The following is an 18,322-nucleotide window of genomic DNA, read 5'->3' as shown; positions in this document are numbered from 1 at the left end:
CCGTAGCAGTCGCGCGGTTCCGGACTGCGCGCCTAGAACCGCGAGACCACCGCGGCCGGCAATAGAGTGTGTCCCGACATGTCAGGCCAATAGATGTTCAATGTGGTGGCCATCATTTGCTGCACACAATTGCTATCTCTGGCGTAATGAATGTCGTACACGCTTCAGTACATCTGGTGTAATGTCGCCGCAGGCTGCCACAATACGTTGTTTCATATCCTCTGGGGTTGTAGGCACATCACGGTACACGTTCTCCTTTAACGTACCCCACAGAAAGAAGGCCAGAGGTGTAAGATGAGGAGAACGGGCTGGCCAATTTATGCGTCCTCAACTTCCTATGAAACGCCCGTCGAACATCTTGTCAAGGGTCAGCCTAGTATTAATTGCGGAATGTGCAGGTACACCATCATGCTGATACCACATACGTCGACGCGTTTCCAGTGGGACATTTTCGAGCTACGTTGGCAGATCATTCTGTAGAAGCACGACGTATGTTGCAGCTGTTTGGGCCCCTGCAATGAAGTGAGGACCAATGAGGTGGTCGCCAATGATTCCGCACCATACATTTACAGTCTACGGTCGCTGTCGCTCTACGTGCCTGAGCCAGCGAGGATTGTCCACGGACCAGTAATGCATATTCCGTAGATTCACTGCCCCGTGGTTTGTGAAACCCGCTTCATTGGTAAACAGGTAGAACTGCAACGCATTCTCTGTTAATGCCCACTGACAGAATAGCACTCGATGATTAAAGTCATCACCATGTAATTGCTGATGTAGCGACACATGAAACGGGTGAAAGCGGTGACGATGCAGTATGCGCATGACACTACTTTGGCTCAGTCCACCGGCTCTCGCAATGTCCCGTGTAGTCATGTGTGGGTTCATGGCAACAGCAGCTAACACACCAACTGCATCCGCTTCTCCTGTGACGGGCCTGTTACGGACCCGTTTGCGTGCTACGACCATACCTGTTGCATACAGTTGGCGGTAGATGTTTTGCAATGTGCGGCACGTTGGATGCTCTCTGTCCGGGAACCGTTCTGCATACATCCTGCAGGCTTCAACTGCATTTCGTCGACACTCGCCATAGATGAGTATCATCTCCGCCTTTTCAGAGTTCGAATACAACATGGTCACAGTTCCTACAAAACTACACTACCACAGACGTCTGGTAACACGGTGTACTACAGTTGGTCTGTGTGCGGAGGCGAATGCAGAATAACAATAGCAGCAAGCGCTACAAGCGGACACTGCGACAGCTAGACCAAACCACAACAATGCACCACAGCCACACTCGTAAACACGGTCGTCATCGTAAACATATCCCTGCAGATGCTGCTCGCCGACCGTGGCCTTTGTTTGTTACAACACGCAACTGAACGTCGGAGGTTTCAAGCGTCAACTTTAGGTTACAATATCTCCGGATGATATTAACATTTTGCAATGTAACAAACGGCACTGATTACGTATTTGTTTATATGTTCAGATGTGCTAACAAAACTAACATGGTTCCATTTAAAAAAACGTAGGTTTGTGTTAAAAAACTACTTCCGTGCATTTTTGCATGGTTTGTATTAAACAATTACACTAGCCCCTCTCCTCACGTTCGGTGTGTGGAATCCGTTCGTCAGTATTTGATGTGGTTTACGAAATATATCCAGCGGTAACGTTAGGTGACTCACCCTGTATATTAATGACATTGCAGACAATGTTAATACTAACCTTAGATTTTTTCAGATGATGCATTTATCTACAGTGAGGTATTGTCTGAAACAGGCTGCATAAATATTCAGTGAGATCACGATAAGATTTCAAAGTGATGAAAAGGTTGATTTTTACCCTCCACGCTGCCTTCCAATACTAAATTAGTGATCCCTTTATTCCTCAGAACATGTCCTAGCAACCGATCCCTTCTTCTAGTCAAGTTGTGCAACAAACTCCTCTTCTCCCCAATTCTGTTCAATACCTTCTCATTAGCTATGGGATCTACCCATCTAATCTTCAGCATTCTTCTGTCGCACCACATTTTGAAAGCTTCTATTCTCTTTTTGTCCAAACTAGTTATCGTCCATGTTTCACTTCCATAGATGGCTACACTCCATACAAATACTTTCAGAAATGACTTCCTGACACTTAAATCTATACTCGATGTTAACAAATTTCTCTTCTTCAGAAACGTTTTCCTTGCCATTGGCACTCTACATTTTATATCCTCTCTACTTCGACCATCATCAGTTATTTTGCTCCCCAAATAGCAAAACTCCTTTACTATTTTAAGTTCTAATTCCCTCAGCATCACCCGACTTAATTTGACTACATTCCATTATCCTCGTTTTGCTTTTGTCGATGTTCATCTTACACCCTCCTTTCATGACACTGTCCATTCCATTCAACTGCTCTTCCAAGTCCTTTGCTGTCTCTGACAGAATTACAATGTCATCGGCGACCCTCAAAGTTTTTATTTCTTCTCCATGGATTTTAATTCCTACTCCGAATTTTTCTTTTGTTTCCTTCACAGCTTGCTCAATATACAGATTGAATTACATTGGGGAGAGGCTACAGCACTGTCTCACTCCCTTCCCAACCACTGCTTCCCTTTAATGCGCCTCGACTCTTATAACTGCCATCTGGTTTCTGTACTAATTGTAAATAGCCTTTCGCTCCCTGTATTTCACTCCTGCCACCTTCAGAATTTGAAAGAGAGTATTTCAGTCAACATTGTCAAAAGCTTTCTCTAAGTCTACAAATGCTAGAAACGTAGGTTTGCCTTTCCTTAATGTAGCTTCTAAGATAAGTCGTAGGGCCAGTATTGCCTCACCTCTTCCAATATTTCTACGGAATCCAAACTGATCTTTCCCGAGGTCGGCTTCTACCAGTTTTTCCATTCGTCTGTAAAGAATTCGCGTTAGTATTTTGCATCCGTGACTTATTAAACTGATTGTTCCGTAATTTTTACATCTGTCAGCACCTGTTTTCTTTAGGATTGGATTGGGATTATTACAGTGGGATGTACCCTCTGCCATATACTTCACAGCGGATTACAGAGTGTAGATGTAGATGCTTCGAATCGAGATACACTTGAGCCATGTACAATGCCATCTGACATCTGCTCTGTAAAGTGATTAATGATCGCCAATGCCGCCACGGATCTTGCTCACAGCATGGCTGTCGCATAATCCACCAGGATCTGTGCGTTAGATCCGAGTCCGCCATTACCCGAGGGACACTAGACGGCAGTGCGTTGTAGCGTACCTGTATCTGCGCGTATACTCTGCTAACCACTATAGAACGCTTGGCAAAGGTTACTTAGCACGGTACCACAAGTCAGGGCTTCTTCCCGTTACAATAAACCGCATATGGAAGAACGACTGCTTATGACCAATATTGAAGACGGGAAGAACTCACGCAGTACGTAAGTTGCTTCCCATTAATGGAATATTACGTGCGTCGTCGTAAGTACAAAACATGTTACGCTAATTTTCGTTCCCTGGGAATATAACCAGAAATATATACTATCATTGATTATCACTAAACAAGAGGTCTTAAAACCCAACTGAAGAAAAATACTCAGGAACTTACATCGCTGCAAGATGCCCGTTGTTTGTGTATATTCGTATGTCACTAATATGTTGAAAACAGCTACAAACGACATTGTTTGTAATATGATTCACTCCTTGAAACTATCTTGATTTTGCGTCCTCATACTTTCACTTTTCCGATCTCTGTCAATAATCTTCGACATAGTTCCTTTGATGTGGAAGTTACTTTTCCAAGTTGACTTGGTGGATTCTTCAGCTCGAAAGCAACAATACGTCATCGCTGGGAGTGGGTCACGGATACTGAGCAAGGGCAAAGTAGTAGAGACGACTTCGAACAAGTAAGATAATAATGCTTCCCTAGTCAACTCTCTTGCAAACGTAAATATATTTTCTGATTAATTCTCTTTCCTCAGTCACTGTCTTTAATAAAATCTTTTCGGTCTTCAAGCCGCGTCAATTGAGTTTGAATTCTGTAACACTCGAAATCTGTCGCGACCTTTGCCTTTGGGAATTAAATACACTGAATACTGGATACGGCACGGTGTTCTTATACGCGCGAAACGGCAGAGTGGAAAGGCGTCGGCCGAGTTTATGCACGCACTGTTACAGGAACCTCTAGAAGGTTCTGCACACACATTGTGACTCCCAGCAGTCAACATTTCTAATTCGTGAACTCAACGACGGGGCAACTGTCGTACTTTGGAGAATTTAGCTCATCTGACATGAAACTGAGCGAGATGGCGCAGTGGTTAGCGCACTGGACTCGCATTCGGGAGGACGACGGTTCAATCCCGTCTCCGGCCATCCTGATTTAGGTTTTCCGTGATTTCCCTAAATCGCTTTAGGCAAATGCCGCGATGGTTCCTTCTTTGAAAGGGCACGGCCGATTTCCTTCCCCATCCTTCCCCCACCCGAGCTTGCGCTGCGTCTGAAATGACCTCGTTGTCGACGGGACTTTAAACACTAATCTCCTCCTCCTCCTCCATCTGACATGAAGGGAAAACCAACTGGTATTAATTGAGCCGTGCCACTGATGATGAGGGCCTAAATAAGAGCTAATCAAAAACTCAGTCTTGATTGTCCTTTCATTGTTTGCTACAGTAGTCTAAAACTTGTATTTTTTTTCGATGTGTAGAGCTACGTTCTCATCCAGGGCCACAATACCGAAACCTCTTTGTTTGTCAGTTACAGCTCGATTGACTTTGTTTTTAGAACACTGTGAACTATTACTCTGTTTTAGCAAGGTATTTGTGACTGAAAAGTCATTCACAACGACTCCCGGAGAAGCTCTGCTTAAATAAGAGCTATTGGCATTATTGTCCTTCGTGTACATGGTCCTTGTGGTAAATTTCTCAAGTAATATCATTTTACGATTGGGTACTGTTAAAACCATCAGATAGAAGAGTACTACCTTTAAAGTGAGTGGACTGTTGTCTCTTGCTACTGAGCGCAGCTGAAGAACTGCTGTCACGAAGGTGTTCCACAAAGTAGAAGGAACTACCAACACAGTAGTGGTGAACGTGGGCTCAGGCAAAAACAGCAAGTCGTAGCAGTTGGCGTAGGGAGCTATTAGAGTTCGGGTTGTAAATCGTTTTCTCTGTCATATTAGCGTCTTGTTTTGCGGAAATCCTAATAACGGGTTTTCCCTAAGCACGCAACGTAGCTGGCCTAGGCTTCCACTGGAAGGTGATATTGGAGAGGGTGCTGCGGTGCAATAAAGGAAATTTATCCAGGCGGTCAAGGCTAGCGCATCGCACTGCTGCCAGAGGTGAAGTTCAAGTTCAAGTGGCTCTGAGCACTATGGGACTTAACATCCGAGGTCGTCAGTCACCTATAACTTAGAACTACTTAAACCTAACTAGCCTAAGGACACCACACACATCCATGCCCGACGCAGGATTCGAACCTGCGACCGTAGCAGCAGCGCGGTTCGGACTGAAGCGCCTAGAATCGCTCTGCCACAGAGGCCGGCCAGAGGTTGTTATTCGGTTTCCAAACAAGAGCCTACAGAACCACACCACAGCCAATACCTATCGAAACTAAATGCTCAAGTCAATATACTGTCTGTCATAGTTTAACGTTTTGCTTTACGAATAGCTTGTCATGGTCAATTCGGAACACTAACACTCTTCGGTATCTGCTCTTTTTGACTGATGACCACAGCTGCTCATCTCGTGTCAGTCACACGGTGATAACCTGCTGTATAAATGTCACGAGCCGGCCGGAGAGTCCGAGCGGTTCTAGGCCTACAGTCTGGAACCGCGCGACCGCTACGGTCGAATCCTGCCTAGGACGTGGATGTGTGTGATGTCCTTAGTTAGGTTTAAGTAGTTCAAAGTTCTAGGGGATTGATGATCTCAGAAGTTAAGTCCCATAGTGCTCAGAGCCATCTGAACCATTTGAAATGTCACGAAGAAAGGAATGCTGATCAGGTCACCTTCCATTAGGAACGTAGGTGCACTCAGAGACTGTGATCTGATTTATAAAGTATACAGAGCAGCAATAGGCGTCCTTTTCTTTGCAGGTTTTATTTGGCAAATCCAGATTTCGGCTAGTGCCTAGCCACTATGAATGCACTATTTTCTAGTCTCAATGCATCTCAGTTCCCTGTTGTTCGGGCGTCAGTCTTTGAATATTGCTAGGCACTAGCCAAAATCAGGATTTGCCAAATAAAACCAGCAAAAAATAATAATAATAAAAGAATGATTGCTTCGCTGTATAATTTATGAAGGAATGCTGAGTGGTGAAGTAGCAGAATGGGTTAAAATAACCGATAACAGGATAGATTTACTTTGTTTATAAATGTGATAGCCAGCGGCAAGGGCATGTGAGAGAGGCAACTCGATTTTTTACAAAGAGCATCGAAATCTAAGATAATGTGTACTTCGTTGGTGACTGTCTAGCAGTGGCGGCTGGAGTTATTTGAAGTTGGGGGTTGCACCATACTTTCGACTATCCAATTTTCATACGAGTACATCAGAAGGGCCTCATTTTTTAACTCGGCAGCTTCCTTCCCGTAACACCATCCCAACAAATTATAATTCAAAATATTACTTTAAGAGAGCATGTGCAGATTATCACAGTAGAAACTTAAGTTCACACACCAAATTACAAGAAAGAAAAATGTTATGGATACGTGACATGATCATTCAGTGCAGGAGGAAAACCAATTTATTTGCCAAGATCGCTACGTTAACACAAATACTGGATTACTAGTTTCGTTAGCCCTTTAATGCCACCCTCTTAACCTAAGACTGTGTAGGTGGTAATTACGTCGTGCAATGATTGCACCACTCTGTCACATGATGAATACACAATATTCATAAAAATTTGAGAAATGATCATTTTTATGAATTGTTTATGAATGTTCTACAGTTACAATGAGACTGAGTGGTGCCAGCATTGTATGATGTAACTACGACTGCATGGTTTTATGGATCTGAGGATGGCAAAACGCATTCCTGAAACTAGTAATCCAATAACTACGTCAAATCAGCGATCTTGTCAAATAAATTGGTTTTCAAAAGAAGACTACAGTACAAAAAATTAAAAATGTATGAAATACGATGACTTTAGTTGAATTCAACACCTAAGACACGCATATTCTGTCATCAGCCAGTAAGACTACCACATGTGATAATGTTGACACTAAGCTCGGTTTCAGTTGACAAAAATATAAAACGAAATTATGCTGATGAGAAAACAGTTCCTCAGAAACTCTATATTTATAACAAATTTATGTATGATCCAAAATGTTAATGCTTGATGATGAAATACCAATGATGGTAATGCTGGGGTGGACGGGGGCGGTAAGGCGTAACCTTGCATGTGGAAAGAAACTGGTCATTGCGAGAGACGAGGACGCACGGGTGAAATCATCTCCGCAGACAGGTGGATCCTCATAGGCACATTCGGAGCTGTTTGGTCATAGAGTGTTTGATACCGCGCTGCAACACCCAAGGACAGGTTCTGGCGTGGGTGCTACAAAGGCAGGCTCACCCCTGCTGAAACTACACTGTGGTTTGCTGCCGTTGGGGAGCTGCAATAGGAAAGCAACCTCCGGTTTTGATTCGAACCCGCCAGAGTTTATTGGTGCATTAGGAAGCATCGGGACGTTGAACGATGAATCGTGGTTCATTTTTACATTTTTATGGGAATTCTTAGGCTTATTATATTAAAAGATTAGAAGGAAAGCTGACCAATAAGTGTATGGTTATTGGGACTTCTGCAGCACTACAGAAATATCACGCGCTACGTCTGATGCCTAGTGTCGGTGAAGCAGTAGTTACTACTTGAAAAAAAAAAAAAAAAAAAAAAAAAAAAAAAAAAAAGGCAACCAAGAAAGTAGGAATAAATTTTTGAAAAGATTTGTGGAGACTCTTGTCCATCACGCGATATGCTGGCCATGTACTTCGCTGAATTTTATCGCGGTCATACCAGCACGAGTGAGTCATGTGACTGGAAGTTAAATGTACCGGGTGATCAAAAAGTCATTATAAATTTGAAAACTTAATAAACCACGGAATAATATAATAGAGAGGTAAAAATTGGCACATATGCTTGGAATGACATGGGTTTTTATTAGAACAAAAAAAAGTTCACAAAATGTCCGACAGATGCGTGTCGTTTGGTGGTGATCGTGTGCCCAGCCGCCATTTTCGTCATGCTTGGCCTGCCAGGTCCCCAGACTCAGTCCGTGCGATTATTGGCTTTGGGGTTACCTGAAGTCGCAAGTGTATCAAATGGCTCTAAGCACTATGGGACTTTAACATCTGAGGTCATAAGTCCCTTAGAACTTAGAACTACTAAACCTAACTAACCTAAGGACATGACATACATCAATGCCCGAGGCAGGATTCGAACCTGCGATCATATTGGTCGCGCGGTTCCAGACTGAAGGGCCTAGAACCGCTCGGCCACTCGGGCCGACTCGCAAGTGTATCGTGATCGACCGACATCTCTAGGGATGCCGAAAGACAACATCCGACGCCAATGCCTCACCATAACTCCAGACATGCTTTACAGTGCTGTTCACATTATTCCTTGACTGCAGCTATTGGTGAGGAATGATAGTGGACATATTGAGCATTTCCTGTAAAGAACATCATCTTTGATTTGCCCAACTTCATTATGCTAATTATTGCTATTCTGATCAGATCAAGCGCCATCTGTCGGACATTTTTTGAACTTTTGTATTTTTCTGGTTCTATAAAACCCCATGTCATTCCAAGCATGTGTGTCAATTTGTACATCTCTGTCTACATTATTCCCTGATTTATTCAGTTTTCAAATTTATACTGACATTTTGATCACCTGGTATGTGAGAGTTGAAGAGCCGGTCAACAAAATCCACTACACTGCAGTGAAAAACGGTCGAGGAAAGAACAAGGAGATAGATTATGTAGTGTCCGGCATTAACATTGATGAAATTCGCAAGAAAACAGCAAAAGAAACGTCCACATTCTGCGATTGATAAACACCTTAAAAGCTGATGTGCCGTATTAATTGCGAACATCTGAGCTGGAACTTGGTGAGAGAGAAGATCAATATCTGTTAATGGCTCAGGACCTCTAGGGGGACCAAATTATTTAAGCTCCAAGCAGCGTTATATTTCATTGTGCACTTGTGTACCCGAAGCGACTGAGGATCTTCCATAAGGTTTTTAAGATCATGGCTTTTCAGTTACGACATTCGTATGCCCAGTGTATCTAGATAACTGTAATTGTTGTTAGCAAATCCTCGCTGCTGTTTGTTGCTAAAACGAAGAACGGTGAGTGCTCTTTTGAAATTTAACTAACTTAATTTACTATTTAATTGGAGTCGCCGTAGACGTCAGTTACTTTACCGTGGCACCCCACCACAGACTTGTTGCAGAATATTTCCGCTAGAAAACCGGTTATTGATAGCAGCACATAATACCCCTTCGTTCTATGGCATTAGTTGGTGCTCGGAGGTGGTAGCTGCGGTGTCCGAGTGGTTAAGGAGTTGGACTCGAAATCCAATGGGGTCTCCCCGCACAGGTTCGAATCCTGTCCGCAGCGAATATTTTTCACGCGTTATAAGGGAAACGATTCCATGTCTATTACATAATCCAAACATTGTACGTGGTGGTACATTCTGTTGTAGTTGTAAATCAATTAGAAATACCGAAAACGTAATACAACATATTGGACGTTCGTGATCCAGTTTCTAAATCTGTTAAATAACTCAGAATTGTAAAATACTTAATGTAGCTCACCATAGAATTAAGTAGTAACGCAGCGAGGATTTAAAGAAGGTAAAAATTAGAGCATTCACGAAATTATAAAGTTGGCCGTAATCGTATTTGCATACTAAAAAATCTTTGCAGTTTCCTACGTATCAATAATAAGCTCATACTACCAACTCCAGCATTATAAGACCAGCTACCGATCACTTAGCAGTAAATGTGTAGGAAGTATCGATAGTATTTACTGTAGCCGAACTAGCGCACCATAAGCACGCTGTGAAACTTGTTTTAATGTAATCTACGGTTGCAGGCATCTGCATTGTCAATGATTTTGAAAAATTGTTTTACCCAGCTAGAAGAACAGGTTGTGATACCGGGGAGGCGTTCAAATTCCACTACTGGCATTCTGTTTTTGTTCTTCTACGATTTCGGTAAGTCTTCGCATACGAATCCTGAAATGATTCCTTGAAAACAACTTACAGCTGCCTCCCTCTTCTTCTCCACTCCCCTTTATCAAACTTACCTGTTGCCTCAACAATCTCGATGTTCGATTACGATGGGATATTAAACTCTAACCTTTCTTCTTCCTTAAAATAACCAAGAAAAAATGCATAATTTCAGTGTGCTAGATGTGAATGCAAAACATTGTTGCCTTCTCTTTCACAGTATTGGCGCTAATTATGTTCACTGCATCATTTCTGAGTGGGCACTTTTTTTACCGTATCTTCTTCGAAACACGATCGTTTTCCAGAAAGCAAGTTCCGATTGGTCCTAAAATGGACACCACAGTGAAAACCCGACGAAGCTTTGCACAGATGTGTTGGGTAGTGTCTCTAGTATGACAGTCGATCGCATCAATACGCTCTTTCCAGTTGTGAGCGCACTTTGAGCGAGTAAAGGTGCCTACAACAAAGATGTTTCCCGCCAAGTACGAGGGCCCGCTAAGAGGCTTCGCCTTACTGAATGCAGCCCACCTAACACAACTGCCAGGCATTTCTTCTTCAAGGCAATTCTCAGATGCACTCTGCAGGAGCAGTGAAGAGGCTCCTGCAGCCTTTTCGATGGGAAATGTTCGATCAACCACAAAACAGCCGTAATTGGCTAGTCCTGGGTATCATCTCTGTTCACATGAAACGCTGGATACGGAAACAACACTTGGGCGCAGGCTACGCGCTATAGACCAGTGTAGAGAATTATGGGAAGACACAGGGGGCTGCCTTCCATGACGATGGTGTTGGAAATTTGGTTTAACGCTCCGACAAATGTCTAAGTCGGAGCGGCGACTAAGTAGAGAAGTATCTGGAAAGTGTAGCTAACTCTTGCAAGCAAAATGTTTTTGGTTTTCACTGTGGTTTCCATTTAGCGACAGGTTGGAACTTACTTTCTGGACAACCCTCGTACGAATCTCATGTACTACTTTTCACAAGAAATACCGTTGGCCTACTTCAATGAAAGCTATTTACTAAGAAAGGAAGCGTTATTTTATGGTAAAGAATACATGTATGCATTTTTCAGATTGTACTCAGCAAAACTGGGTAACAAAACTAAAATTAGTGCTTGCTTAAGGAAATTACTCGTCTATTACTGAAAACACAGGCGAGGAATTGTAATTATATATCAGTCTTCAGACATAGTTCCTGTTTATTGCAGGAGCAAAGCAGTTTCTTTTCTTTGTAATGTTCTGTATATAATGGGTCTAGTCTTCTAGAGCCAAGAAAAACAGACAGAGATCGCACAGTCATAATACTCTGGATTCGTAGTATTCGGCAGGAAAGCGTTTCAAAAACTCGTCTGGCCATCCAGATGTAGGTTTTACGTGATTCTGGGACTTTTCTTTTGGAAGGACACGCCTAACGTCCCTTCTAGTCCGTACTTGTGCTCAAACTTACATTGAGGTGCAATAGTCATGGGATAGAAAAAAAACGCTCAAATGGCTCTGAGCACCATGGGACTTAACTGCTAAGGTCATCCTGTCCCCTAGAACTTAGAACTACTTAAACCTAACTAACCTAAGGACATCACACACATCCATGCCCGAGGGAGGATTCGAACCTGCGACTGTAGTGGTCGCGCGGTTCCAGACTGTAGCGCCTAGAACCGCTCGGCCACCCTGGCCGGACATGGGATAGCGATATGCACTTATGCAGAAGGTGTACACAAGATGTAAAAGGGCAGTGCATTGGCGGAGCTGTCATTAATAGGCTATGAACGTGGAATGGTATTTGGAGCTAGACGCATGGGACATTCCACTTCGAAAATAATTAGGGAATTCAATATTCCACTATCCACACTTTCAAGTGTGTCAAGAATACCAAATTTCATGCAGTGTCGTTCACCATGTACAACTCAGTGACCGATGGCCTTCACTTAACGACCGACAGCAGCGACGTTTGCGTAGAGGTGTCAGTGCTAACAGACAAGTACCACAGCAGACGACCGCCGCGAGTACATTTGCTACCAGCACTACATATCCTCCAGCGCCTTCCTGGGTTAGTGACCATATCGTTTGGACCCTAGATGATAGGAAAACTAGGAAAACTGTGGCCTGGTCAGACGAGTCCCGCCGGCCGCGGTGGCCGAGCAGTTCTAGGCGCGCAGTCCGGAACCGCGGGACTGCTACGGTCGCAGGTTCGAATCCTGCCTCGGGCATGGATGTGTGTGATGTCCTTAGGTTAGTTAGGTTTAAGTAGTTTTTAAGTTCTAGGGGACTGATGACCACAGTAGTTAAGTCCCATAGTGCTCAGAGCCATTTGAACCAGACGAGTCCCGATTTCATTTGGTAAGAGATGACGGCAGGGTTCGAGTGTAGTGCAGACCACACGAAATCGTGGACCCAGGCTGTCAACAAGAAACTGTGCAAGCTGGCGGTGACTCCATAAAGGTGTGGGCTGTGTTTGTATGTAATGGACTGTATACTCTGGTCCAATCGAACGGATCATTGACTGGAGATGGTTATGTTCGGCTACTTGGAAACCATTTGTTGCCACTCGACTATAGAATTTTTATGGATGACATGTTATTCTCTGGGACTCTGTTGTTCGCGACTGGTTCGAAGACATTCTGGACAATTCGAGCGAATGATTTGGCCACCCAGACCGCTCGACATGAATCCCATCGAACATTTACGGGATACAGTCGAGAGGTTAAGTTCGTGTACAAAAATCCTGCACCGGCAACACTTTCACAGTTGTGGACGGGCCGTCCGCTGTGGCCGAGCGGTTCAGGGGCTACAGTCTGGAACCGCGCGACCGCTAAGGTTGCAGGTTCGAATCCTGCCTCGGGTATGGATGTGTGTGACGTCCTTCGGTTAGTTATGTTTAAGTAGTTCTAAGTCTAGGGGACTGATGACCATCCCATAGTGTTTAGAGCCATTTTTGAGTTATGGATGTCTACACAGATAGTATGGTTCAATATTTCTGCAGAGCCTTTCAACGACTTATTGTGTCCATGACACGTCGAGACGTTGTACGAGGGCTGGCAAAAGGAGGTCTGGGATATTACGAGGTATCTCATGACTTTTACCGCTTCAGTGTGTAAGCCGCCGATGTACTGAAATACTGTTTAAGGAGCATAGTCGTTGCTACAGAAACTGCAAAGTGTATATAAAGGGTGGTCAGAAACAGTCTGAATAGCAGATAAGGATGTTGCAAGGTAGATTTTTCTGAGTAATTGTTAAGAAAAAATTCGTTAAGTTGCGCTGTTCCCGAGTTAATTAGCATTGTAATTAGCCAGTTAGGTAGCTTCCCGCTCAAATACAAGCGGCCTGGCTGCCAGTGACGGTGTCTCAACATGTGTTCTTCGTTTGGTTTTTGTAAAACTGAACAAGAGAGCGATACACAAAACTGGGCACGGGGACGGTAGTAAGGATGGAACCAGAGCCAAAGGCTAAGCAATCGTGTGTGCTATTATCTATGCTATGAGAACAATTAAAACTCATTGTACCTGCAGGGCCTCTTGAATGTGTGTACGCAACGGTACGAGTTGCTAACTTCAACGCTATTTAAGCCCGGAAGCAACGTATTGAATTTTTTCTCAAGAATTATTTCTCAGCAGAAACTCTTCAGCAGTACTCTTACGAGCTTTTCAGACTGTTTCTGGCCACCCTGTATATATATTGCTTAAATGACTCTACACCCGTTTAGAGTTCAGGATTTAGTATCAGTTTTAATGATTGTAACATAGCTGAGACAAATTACTGCATCTAATGTGCGCTTTCATTCATAAAACAACACCAGAAATCATGTTGGAAAAGGTAGCTGCTTTAACAGGTAGAACGGTACTAAGTAAGATTTTTAGTGCCTAAATTTATAAATTGTTTAACCCGGACCAAAGGCTGTTCGGATGATTATTAACGTTATTCGGAAGTTTTTAGTGTATGTTTAAATGGGTCTTGTTTCTAATCAGTGCGTATTTCCATTTATTATTATTTCTCCCTCGCTGCTCCTGTTCTGCGCTCATAGGCAGCAAATCGCGCCTGGCACACGCGGCTCTCGGGGACCACAGCTACGACACCTGAGGATGGGTTATAACAGTCCGAAACCGATCGTGTGAAAATAAAGAAATTAACAACTGGGTTGGTATTTTCAACCTCTGACAAATCTATTTAAGTTGTAACCGGTTTTTATACTATTTTTACTTAATTTCGTTTTACTTACTGATCATTGACGTGAAGTGTTTTGATATGTAGGAGGCACACTACTGAATACAATACTGACTTGATTTTCGCGACTGCAGCACTTTTAAATTTCAATATAATATTTGTTTCTACGGAAATGATAATGCCATACGTTGGAACAGTTATTCATGTTTTGGAAATGCCTTACTTTATCTGCAGTAACTTTTTGTAATTTCAGAAAAACGCAGTAGTGGTCAAACTGTGAATGCTATCCTTAAAAAATGGAATATGTATGTATACTAAACTACTGTTACAGTGCTGACTAGAGGCGAAAGGCTGAAAAGTGATCCGTGGTTCAAGACTCACTCCTACCATAAAAAAGTGAGTGAGTTGTGTATTTCTTTTTGACAGCAGCTTTTCCGTTCCTTAAGACTGTAGTCAGGGTCGCAATTCAATAAATAGCTCTGCTGCAATACGTTCCTACATAGCACAACCATTAACCGTGTTCTCTATAGGTACATTCAATACGCTTGAGCTAGTCAAGAAACCATTTGTGCAACTGTCCATTTCATAGAGACTTTCTACTATCGCCCATCATTGTGAAGAACTGACTAACATAATCTATTCTGATATAAATAACTCACACGTGCAGATCATCTGCCCCACCAACAGTTCTGTCTGTATATTAAGGACTCATTCAGGAACTGCTGTAGGATTTTTGTTACGGTTTCACTAACAGATAAACTGATGCAGCCGCTGTGGAAACAATACCAGTGCCATCGACCACTGAATGGCAGACTCCTTAGAATCTTTCATACATACGAGTTACAAATTTAAACCCACTTTTTCTATCTGTATGTGATAATTTATCTCAGAAACTGCTGTAGGAATTTTGATACGGCTTCTGCTACACGGGACATGTCAGCAGGCGGTACATACCGCTAGTGGTGAGGAGCTGGGGGGCAAGGGGGCAAGTGTGAGTTGCGGGGGGGGGGGGGGGGGGGCTGTTGTCACTAGTACTGCATATGAGTTAAATTTTTACAAAAAATTTTCTTTAGCCATTGGAAAGGGAAAAAGGTATTTCCAGAGATTATTAGGAACAGTGTTCTCTTAAAGTTTTATTTTCCACTTTGTTTCTAAATATAACGTGCATTTGCTCAGAATATTCTATTTAATGCTGTGTGACATTTTTCCTTGTACTGTTGAATTTGTACCTAAGTCTCCAACATATTGAACTAACTACCTTGTACAGAGGGTACTTTGTTAAATGTACCTGTTTTTCTCGTAAGGATCCTCTAAACAGAGGTGTAAAATAAGTGATTAATTTTTTTTAACAGTACTGCTTAAAGCAGTCTACTTTCTTTACTCATTCTGCCTCAGCGATCGCGCCGATGTTACACGATACAGCTCATCTCGTTTTTCGAGCGATTCCCTATGTCTACGAAAAGCACTGCTTTCGTTTCCCATTACGACCGAAATGATTTTTAAAGCGGAACTTTACGTGCACATTCGATAGAATAGTCTCACATTATTCTAGTGTAATATTCATTTAACTGATGTGTATTAACACGGACATTAAATTGTGAAGAAAACTGAGTACACCAGCGGAGATGAACTCGTTTCCCTGTTAACCGCTTATAACATGATGCGTTATGTGAATCCTGCATCGCCATCTGATCCAAAAGTATATGGTGATCGACTAGACGACATTAATATGGGTGTGTATACTGTTCGAAAAGGCGCACTGTATTTAGAACCTCTGGCACTTGATGATAATAACTCTTTACGTCTACCGCGCGAAAGTGATTACACTATCCAAAATTATACGGAGTTTCTATAATTCTAGGGAAATGATATACTTCTCTCACTATTCTGTAGTGGTATCCACGATAAAACCCAAGCTTCTTCGCTCAGTCTGATGACCTCTTTGGCACAATGATGGCAGGAGCTCCCTAGGCACAATGGCTTTCCTCTATTACACAACCGTTCAATTGCCAATTGTTAATTCTTTCATAAACGGCTGTAAGAGTGGGGGGACTCCATATAGTTTTCGACACACAATTGGTTTATCTCCAGTCGTAAGTTTGTGCTGTGTTATGGGTATTGTCATTAAATGGCCGTGAGTATTACGCATATCCTCGAGTTCCTAGAACAGCTTCTCCAAACCTATTCTCGCGACACCCTCAAATGATCCACTTTTGCACACAATTCAGATGTACTGATGGTTTGCTTCTGGCTATGTTTATTTTGCGTGCCTAGATCATTTTAGTCTAGCAAGTCTAAATTAGCAACTAATGACCCCTTAACCAAACTTAGTGATTCTATCACACTCGGCATGCAAACAGGTAGTTCCATTCGCACACACATCCAGATTATTTTCCAGCTGCCTTGTCATATGAATGGAGCCTTAATGACTTTGCCTGCAGTTTAATTGCTTTGTTCTACGCTACTGACGAACCTTGCGACAGTATGTCACTGGTGGCTATTTCTCCCAGATGGAAGAATGTTCCCCGTGTTCTACCGCGAATCGCCGAAAGTAGATTTCAGCAAGATGATTAAACGAAAATCCAACTCTGTACAGTATGGATTAAGAATGTGATAACCTCGTTGTTCTATGTAACATCACCAAGCGATGTAGATTAGGGGCAGACCCTGAAGAAACAAAGAAACAAGAGTGTTAAAATTCACTTTCAATCTCATCTACAGGTACATGCAGGCTGGTTCACCTGCCCCTACCGCTGTCGTTTTATACAACCCGCAAAGTTATATCTGTCCTTCAAAAAACACACAGGAGATTTTCTTATTCTGTTGCTATATTAAAACTATTAGGCCAACAGAAAAAAAAAGAGTGTGTTGGACATACTGGATCCGCCATCTTTAAAGAGGCTGGCAACCATGCATGCTGTGCCAGGATGCCTCAACCAATAGGGCAACGTCCCTTCTCACGTTTCTGGATTTCCCACTATTTATATCTTACACAATTGTCCTAGGTTTTAGGAGAAGGGAAAGAGGGGAAGGAGTGATCTTTGTTTTTGATCTACGGGACGGACAAGGCAGCAGTGCAGAGTGGGCCACAACATACTTTCTTCCATTACTATCGCTTGGAAACTGCACTTTAAGCATGCGTGTTTTAATGACGTCTTCGTAGAGTTTCACTGTTCAAAATAGTGGACTGAAATGACTTAGAGTACCCCAAATTTGTGAAATTCAAATAAAATAAGCCAGCTTTGCTTGCTAACTATAGTTCACTTGATGAATAGTGGGAAATACATTGATAGACTAATATGTGTAACATCTATCATCTTGCACGGTGCTGCATTTCATCTTCATTGGACAGGTGGCCATACCTATTGTAATGCGTTGCAGAATGCCACTAGATAAACTGGTTCCAGTTTATCCATGCCTTGTTATAGTGATACTTTCCCCAAAGCCACAGCAGGCGGACAGGTGCGGTTTACAACTGTTGTACTTCACTCTGAATGGGGTTTCTCATTCAAAAACTGACTGACAGCTGATGGAACCCGTCAATTTCTAAAAGACCTAAGACATATCAGCAAAGGCTATCCCATCATAAACAAACAGCTGCTGATGAGCTGCAGCCTTTCTGGCGCTCCAGGCATGCAGAGAAGCACCTAGAGGATTGACAGCTGTTTTATCAAGAAAATCTGGCGTGTAATCCGCTAGGGAACTGGCTGCAGTGAATGGATGGTGCTGCGACAGAAGTTGGTCAGAGTGCATGTGCTGTATGCAGCCACCAACCAGGGACTATCTGAAGTGAGATCGAAAAGACCAGCACCATGACAGGGTGGAGTTATCCAGGATCGATCGTTCACTGGATGGCATTGCAAACTGAGTCCTCCAATAACAAGCCGGTACGGTGGGAAATTCAGCACCCAGAGGGCAAGAGAGGGGAACGAAGAACACAGTTCATGAGCTGGCTCATTAAAGAGATCATTCGGA

General features: G+C 42.9%; 1 protein-coding gene and 2 non-coding genes across 5 annotated transcripts in view; 2 read left to right on the top strand and 1 right to left on the bottom strand.

Annotated features, from left to right (window-relative positions):
• Positions 1 to 18,322, bottom strand: part of LOC126343123 (serine proteinase stubble) — a 746,947-nt gene that overhangs the window by 149,175 nt on the left and 579,450 nt on the right. The gene's annotated exons all lie outside the window — the stretch shown is intronic.
• On the top strand, positions 4,271 to 4,343 carry Trnaa-cgc (transfer RNA alanine (anticodon CGC)). The gene has a single exon. It is a non-coding gene; the product is annotated as a tRNA-Ala (tRNA).
• Trnas-cga (transfer RNA serine (anticodon CGA)) lies at positions 9,499 to 9,580 on the top strand. The gene has a single exon. It is a non-coding gene; the product is annotated as a tRNA-Ser (tRNA).

The sequence above is a fragment of the Schistocerca gregaria genome, chromosome 1, assembly GCF_023897955.1.
Source record: "Schistocerca gregaria isolate iqSchGreg1 chromosome 1, iqSchGreg1.2, whole genome shotgun sequence".
Lineage (NCBI taxonomy): Eukaryota > Metazoa > Arthropoda > Insecta > Orthoptera > Acrididae > Schistocerca > Schistocerca gregaria.
Note: the sequence above shows the minus strand (reverse complement) of the source record. Positions and strands in the feature narration are given on the sequence as shown.